This window comes from Gavialis gangeticus, unplaced genomic scaffold (assembly GCF_001723915.1).
Source record: "Gavialis gangeticus isolate Ggan-Ray unplaced genomic scaffold, GavGan_comp1, whole genome shotgun sequence".
NCBI classification, from domain to species: Eukaryota; Metazoa; Chordata; order Crocodylia; family Gavialidae; genus Gavialis; species Gavialis gangeticus.
This window is the reverse complement of record NW_017729008.1, coordinates 38,196,573-38,204,138: the sequence shown is the minus strand read 5'-3', so window position 1 is coordinate 38,204,138 and position 7,566 is coordinate 38,196,573. Positions and strand designations below refer to the sequence as shown.

Here is a 7,566-nt window from a genome sequence, read left to right as displayed (position 1 = left end):
AATAGAAAATGAGGATTGGAAGAGACCTCAGGAGGTCATTTAGTCCAACCCCCTGCTCGAAGCAGGACCGTCTCCAATTGTATCATCCCAGCCAAGGCTTTGTCTAGCCAGGTCTTAAAAAATGACCCAAATAGTGGCATTGTTAAATTGAATATGCTACTTTGAACTGTTACTTCATACTTAGCTGTTGGAGTCAGGAACAAAGCCAAGGTATCCTGCATTTCAGAGAGCTTGGGGCCAGAAAAGACCATTAAATCATGTAGTCTGACATCCATAATATCACAGAACATTACACTTAACCTATTTACCCCTGTATCAAGTCTAGTAACTCATCTTTGATTGAAGCATGCTTTTTGCTAACAAGTGTTTTCCAAAAAGGCATCCGGTTTTGATCTGAAAGTATTGAGACTTCAAGTGATGTTGAAGCCACCACTTCCTTTAGTACCTTTTCAGTGGTTAATTGTCAATTTTTTAAAATTGTGCTGTATTTTTTTTAATTCAGATTTCATCTGGCTTCAATTCCAGCCATGTTCTTAAATATTCCTCTTGTAGAAATATCCAGCACTATAGTGATAGTAGTTGTGAATGTGTGTTATGTCTCACTGCATGTTTATACACCTTGATCCTGATGGATGCTGATATCATGACTCACTCACCAGTTACCTAGCACAGGTCTTTACTGTTTCAGCAGTGCAGCGGGCTCAGTTCTGGCTAATGATCCACAATGGGAGGAAATACATATGTGTAAAATAGCGTGCCCAGGAATAACTATTTCAATAATTGTATATTGGTGAATTGGGATTTTGTGTCACAAGATCTTTATAGCATTTGTGTTTTGATTATTGGGCGCTCTAAGAATGGGGATGGGGAGGCGGCTTCTTGAAAGGGCTGGATGTCTCCAAGCATTGCTATTGTGCTTCTGAGCCTTTTGTTTGTAGGGCACAAATATGAAAACCAGCAAACTCCAGAAGGGAACAAAAAATTGTTCCTGATAAACTGTACTCCATGGCCGTGTCCACACGTAGTGCGGATGTTTGGTTCCCTGGGAACAACTAGCAGTAGCACACCTTACGCCGCCGCTGCTTGTCCCGGGGGTATGCCCGTGCCACGTCCGCTCTGGCATGTGACAAGTTACCCTGGGTGGGGTAGGGGAGGCTGGAGCCAGCACTGGGCTGGCCCTAGCAGCCTTACCTGGGGTCTTGGGGGCTTCCTGGGGCTGCATCAGCGGTGATTCTGCCACACACAGCATGGCTTTGGGTGGCCTGGCTCCGCTTTCAAGTGGCATGTGCCTCTCTGAATTTTTTTCTTCATGGGGTTTTTTGTCTCCTGGGTGTCAAAAAACCCGTCTGTGCTGTTCCTTTTCAACATGGAGAACAACTGAATGTGTGGTATGTGGAGGTGTCTGCACTGCCACATACCTCATGGCTGTGCTCATCTGGACATGGCCCATGTGTGCAAATCAGTACACTTAACGGGTTAGGAGCTGCATGGACCGTGGTAACTGAACTACCTCTATTTCCTCCAGAGAAAACCCCCTCCTACACCTGGACCTGTTCGTGGGGCAGCCTGCTTGAACTGTACGTGAATAGGGGACATCATTTACCAGGCTGTTGTGATGTCTTTCACTAATAAAAGAAGTCCTCACTTTGAAGCTAGAGTTATGAGCAGGGATCCTGGTTTTCTCTGTTAAAAAATCCAAAGTTCTGTAATTTAAAAAAAAAATCTCTGATTAACCACCCCCCCCTCCCCCAAATCCGTGTTTTTTTTTTTTTCCATGATTAAAATGAAACACTGATATATATTGGAGATTTGGACAAACACCTGGCTGGGGTCATCTGACCCCACCACTCTTTCCTGCCCAGGGCAGGGGGTTGGACTCAATGATCTAATAGGTCCCTTCCAACCCTGACAACTATAAAACTATATTTAGGTATCAGTTGAACACCATTTCCAAGCAATTTGGAAGCCTACCAGTTCCTCAAGCATTAAGATAAAAGAAATTCTTTTAAAAGAATTAAGGGGTTGATTTGGGAGGTTTTATCACGTGGCTGTTCCCCACGCTGCTTTGTGATGTTGAGCAGTCCTGCCATGCTGGTGCCCCTCACTCCCAAGCCACAGCCTCCCTTCTTCCAGGGCTGGCTTGGAGATTGGGAGCTCGCTGGGGCAAGGAAAGGGGACACTGCCTTCACCTTGCAGCATAGGCGACTGGTGACTGTTGATTTGGTGGGGCAATTTATAGGTTCTGGCGGTATACTGCAGGGTTCAGGGCAGGTACTCAACAGACAGGAGTTTTGATTTCTGTTCTAGAGCTACTTTTAATGTCATGTTTTAATCAACGAGGATTAAACGGTGACAAGTGTACTGAACAGAAATAGCCATCCGTCCCACGTCACACTAGGGTCATGCAAGAGGCATTGTTTAGATGTGGAACAATGGTGAGAGAGGGCCATAAAAAAGTGCATAATCAAGTGAAATTAAGAAGATGAAAGAGTGCCTGGAACAGCTTCTAAACAGTGGAGTGCTGGAGCCTGTTTCAAAGCCCATTAAAGGCAGAGTGAGAGTCCTTCAATTTTAAATTTTCAGAAGGATGCAAAGCTAGTCATAAATTTAAAGACTTTTTTTGGCGCATATGGCAGCTCATGTGAAAATAGAATAGGAATGGCATGCTGGGCATAGGCCAAAACTAATGGCCTTTTGCTTAGTAAAACGTGCTCATGGTTATTAGGTACCAGGGGTATAGGAACCCTGGATGTTACAGAGTAGATCATCAAGGATTATCCCTGTGTGGAATTTGACCATTAAAATGTGTATGTCGTCTTTGTGTGCAACAAATTGTGAAGGTTGCATATTTTTAAAGAGAGAGATATATTATCTACCTTTAAAAAAATATGCAACCTTCAAAATTATATAGCTAGAGATGAGGGTCAGAACTTGGTTTGCTTAAAAAAAACTTTTTACAAGATCAACATCAGACTTTCTAAAACATTAATCTGTGAATGAGACCACGTATGTACAGAAATGACTTTCTGAAAGGTACAAGCTGGGTGAGAGGGGTTGGGGGTGTTTAGAAGTAGGTTTATGTTGAAAGTACCTTAGTAATAACATTACCTACAGCTGGGACTTTCAAAGGGGGCTGACAGAATTAAGCACTTGGACCCTTTCGATTTGGGCTGCAGTTGCATAACGCTTTTAGGCAGATTACAGTCAATATAAACAACTTTAGATGACCAAAAATGTATGTTAGCCTTCTAGAAATCATGAGCTGAGCTTGAAAGTAGTGCCATTTTTAAACCTCTTTCATGTTTTTTGTTTTTGAGCCTCTTGGGCTTGTGCTTTTAAGATTTCTCAACTGAGAGAGAGGGTTTTTTGGGGGGAGGTGGGGAGTTCCTCCCAATTCTTCAGTTGAAAGTGGTTGTATTGTACTATCATCTAATCAATTGATTTGCAGTAGCTGGGAATTTAAGAATAAGACTCCTAAAATTGCCAAGATTTGCAATGAAATTTTGAGAACTGGCAACATAATTATGCCCACTTTTACTATTCTGGAGAAAACCTGGAATTTATTTGAAACTTACTTATAACCTATACATTTGTGATGCAGTGGCGAGAGAGCAGATCCTTTGGGTCTCGCTAGCATGAGTAATCTTCTTGGTATGGGACTTACAATTTGTGCAGGTAGCAGTTACAGTACTGATTATTTTTTCTGAGATTTGTCGTAAGTATTTATATTACTTAAAGCCCTTAATAGAATGTTAAATAAAAATGAAACGAGGGTGTGGAAAGATCAGTGTTCCAAAGTTTGGCTAATGATAGAAAATAGGATTAAGAAATCTGAAAGGCTTTTTGTTAAAAGCAGTCAAGTGATCATTTCTTTGAAATAAATAGAAATTGGAGCCTGAAGAAAAAGAGGGACATGCTCTACTATTTTAACATGTTATCCACCTTGGACATTGCAGACTATCTCTGTGCACAATTACCTTATTTTTCAGAAGATTGCGGTACTAGGCGCTCACTAAGTATTGAAATAGGAGAATGTTCCTCTTAAAATTTGCATTAAACGAGATATAGTTTGCTGCTTACAGTTAAAATATTCATTTATTAATACTTACTGCAGATGACTGTATTTATATTCAGAGTTCTTTATCAGTTGGCAGCAGCCGTCCCAGGGCCCACATGTAGCTGTTCTGTATGATCTCCATTTTTGCAGACAGAGAAATCAAGATGCATGGAGTTAATTAAGTACCTTGAACATCAAGTCTGTATCAGAGTTGAAGAAAATCTCATATTGGGTTTCACCCTGGCAGGGGCTGAATTTCTTCAACTTCTTTCAAGATTATTTCATTAAACCTGTCCTCCAGAGGTGAAATTCACTGTTGTGCAGAAAACCTGCCTAAGGCCAATGCATCACTAATCCACTTAGTCTCCTGCAAGTTACAGCATTCACTGTATTTGATCTTTTAGAGTTGGTATTATAATTCAGTTCTGAAAACTGTCTATTTCTCCCTTTCAGGTTCTGGGACTTTGTTGGCTTTAGTACTACAGCCAATGTCAATTCAATATGTGGAGCTCTGAAGACTTCTTACCTGCTCACAGTGGGAAAGAGATATCATCCATGTAAATCAAGAACTACTTGGCTGTTTCCTAGGCAACTGTGGAATAATTAAAATGAAGAAGGGCTGATGTGCCAGGCATAAGGGATTTTTATCAGATGAAAATGAAATGCTCTCTTCTGTCTTGAAGAACCAGATGTGTATCTGCCAGCAAACGTAAGGTACAACATTTAAAAAGAATATCAGTTTATTGTTTTGGAGATCCTTAAGGAAATGAATAAAAATGACAGTTTAACCAGATTTTATTCTAATGAGAAATGATAATTGTGTATCCTTTTGCTTCTATCAGAAGCGATGCCCTAGTTTATTGTGGAATCAATTTTCTTTCCAAACTTTAGCAAGGGCATTTAAACTTGCTTTATGGTTTGGGGCTTGATCCTACTCCATTTGAAGCACAGCTGACTTCCATGCCGTTTTTTCTTCTGTAGGGAGAGATTGAGGCCCATGTTCAGAAAAGGACTCAAATAGACACTTGATTTTCACAGAATTGTAGAAAATGAGGGTTGGAAGTGACCTCATGGGGTCACATCTAGTCCAGCCCCCTGCTCAAAGCCGGACCATTCCCAACTATATTATCTCACCCAAGAATTTGTCTACCTAGGTTTTGAAAACCTCTAAGGATAGAGTGTCTGCTTAGAACTAAGACCCCAATTTGGAAAAACCCGTGTAGAAGATGAATGGATAAGTATCTGTTTTGGCTTTTTAAAAAAAAGAAAAAGGAAACCTTTTTTTGCCACATTGCCACAATTTTTCACGTTTTCACTTCCCTTTTACATGTAGAAAGCATGAAGGTAGGGTATTTAAAATTAAAACAATCAAGAAAAAGATAAGGGAAAATTCATGTAGGTGAATAAGTCACACAAATAACATATTTGCATGAACTAGTTCGCCCATTTTGTAGTCTTTTTTTCCCCAAATTTGATTTCAAATTAACAAGGCCTGAAAATGGCACCCACTACAGAGAGCTAAATTACAATCCCCAGATTCCTGCCTAACTGCTGTTTTCCCCCATTGCTCTGGTTGCAAGAGTGGCTTTAGTTTCTGGGCTGTCTAGGAGGCCAGTGGCTTGCCCTGATGTGGCCCGTAGGGCATTTGGCTCCTTGCTGCTTAGAAGTTGGACAGCCCTGGATTAATTTATCCTAGAAGAATCAGCATGTAATCATTAAGTTGACGTAGACTCTTGGAGTCGTTTAGAAGTCTTGTTTAAAAAAGGTAGTGGCTAAAATATCTTTCAGCCCCAAACTCAAAATCTGCATGTAGGGTAGAAGGTAATGAAAAGGACCCAGGTAAAAAAAGAGAAGCCTTATTATAACAGTTATGAAAGGTTGTGGAAAGCATTCATGATCTAAATGGTTGGAAAAGTTCTTTCTAAATATCTAATGTAATATATTACGGAATATTGCTTATCTCTTCCACTTGCTAAAACATTTGGAAAGGAAAAACATTATCCATCCGACTATATAGTTAAACACTGAAAGCCACATTCACGTTTTTCTCATAGTCTGAATAATTATATGTTAAAATCCGCCTATCTAGCCTAATGCTTTAGTATGTTAGTTTATTTCAGGCATCAATCAATTTTAGAAATAGTTTGAACACCATCTGGACTTTACATAATAAAAATTTGCTGCCAAAAAGTTTGTGGGTTTCTTCTGGGATGTGTATGGGATTTCACATTCCATCCCTTAGGCTTTTTTAAAGAAATCATAATTGTTTGTAGATATAATGTATCCAAAAAGTATGAAATGTTTTTGGCAACTTGGTAATATAAGAACCCCACTAATCTGCCACCGCTACCTTTTTTTTTCAAAACACTTTACAGAATCTGAGGTGCTGAGTCCTTAACATCACTGAGTAGATTTGGAAAGTCCACATACAACTGTGGTGTTATATTTCCAGTTTTAGTTATTCCACAAGTATTCTTTACTTGACAGATTGACTGCCCTTTTTTGGGAGGTATAAGGCCTCAAAATGTTCAGTTACTCTTAGCCCAAAGTCAAAGATAAAATTGCATGAGAAAAATGGCATTTTTACACGATGGAAAGAGCTTTGCAGACAGTGTATGATATGTACGCTGCCAATGGATACCAGGTTGGAGAAGCCAGTAGTGAACAAATTTGACTGTTGATGGAACAGGGACCCTAAAATAACTTTAATATCCAAGGAACATTAATAGGACGCAAAGTTTAGATTATGATAATATTTAAAAAAAAAAATCTGTGTGAAATTATTACTGTAACAGAAGCTTGTTTCTGGCCTTGTGATCATTATTAACTACAGCAGAATTACTTGGGATTTGCAGCAGTGTACATGAGACAAAATCCCTCATATATAATTTGGGCCAAAATGTTCAGAGCAGCCCCAAATTTTTGGCTGCGTCAGGTTTGGGTGCCTACCTTTGACATGTCTTAAACCGGACTTTTTGGAGGTCCTGTTGTGTAGTGGGAGATATATAAAAGCAGTATATAACTAGCTTTTTCTTCCCCATCTCGCTCTGCCTTGCTCAGATCCTGTGCTGAGTGGGGGATTAGTTTGACCACAAGGCTGTTCCTATTACTCACACTCGTCATCCTCCCAACCCACCCAGTTAACCATGCTACTTTTTCCAAGACTCAGTACTGGAGTTCATATTTCAGCACTGAGGACAATGGAGATCTGCATGTGGCTCAGGGACAGAAAAATAGAAGTATTTTTACTAAATTTGGACAGCTGGACAGTGTATAAGAAAACAGTGGTCATACTTAGCTTACTGTATGCTGCGCTTCTCATTTATAGCTCAGTGTACCTTATGCCATAAGATAATTTGCAGGTCTGTGTGGGTGGGAAAAGCATGTACTTGAGAGAGGAATTATTACATTGTTTGCACTTTTAACAGATCCAGTCTATGGCAGTTGTACAAAAACTTTAAATCTACCATGGGTTATTAGCAATTAATGAAACCTGTTTCCATAAAATG

At 39.9% G+C, this 7,566-nt stretch overlaps 1 long non-coding RNA gene across 1 annotated transcript in view; it reads left to right on the top strand.

Moving 5' to 3' along the window:
• The window catches only part of LOC109292243, a 157,213-nt gene that overhangs the window by 7,216 nt on the left and 142,431 nt on the right, over positions 1-7,566 (top strand). The window contains exon 2 of the long non-coding RNA XR_002096084.1: positions 4,511-4,771. This is a non-coding gene — a long non-coding RNA (uncharacterized LOC109292243). The remainder of the gene's footprint in view (positions 1-4,510; positions 4,772-7,566) is intronic.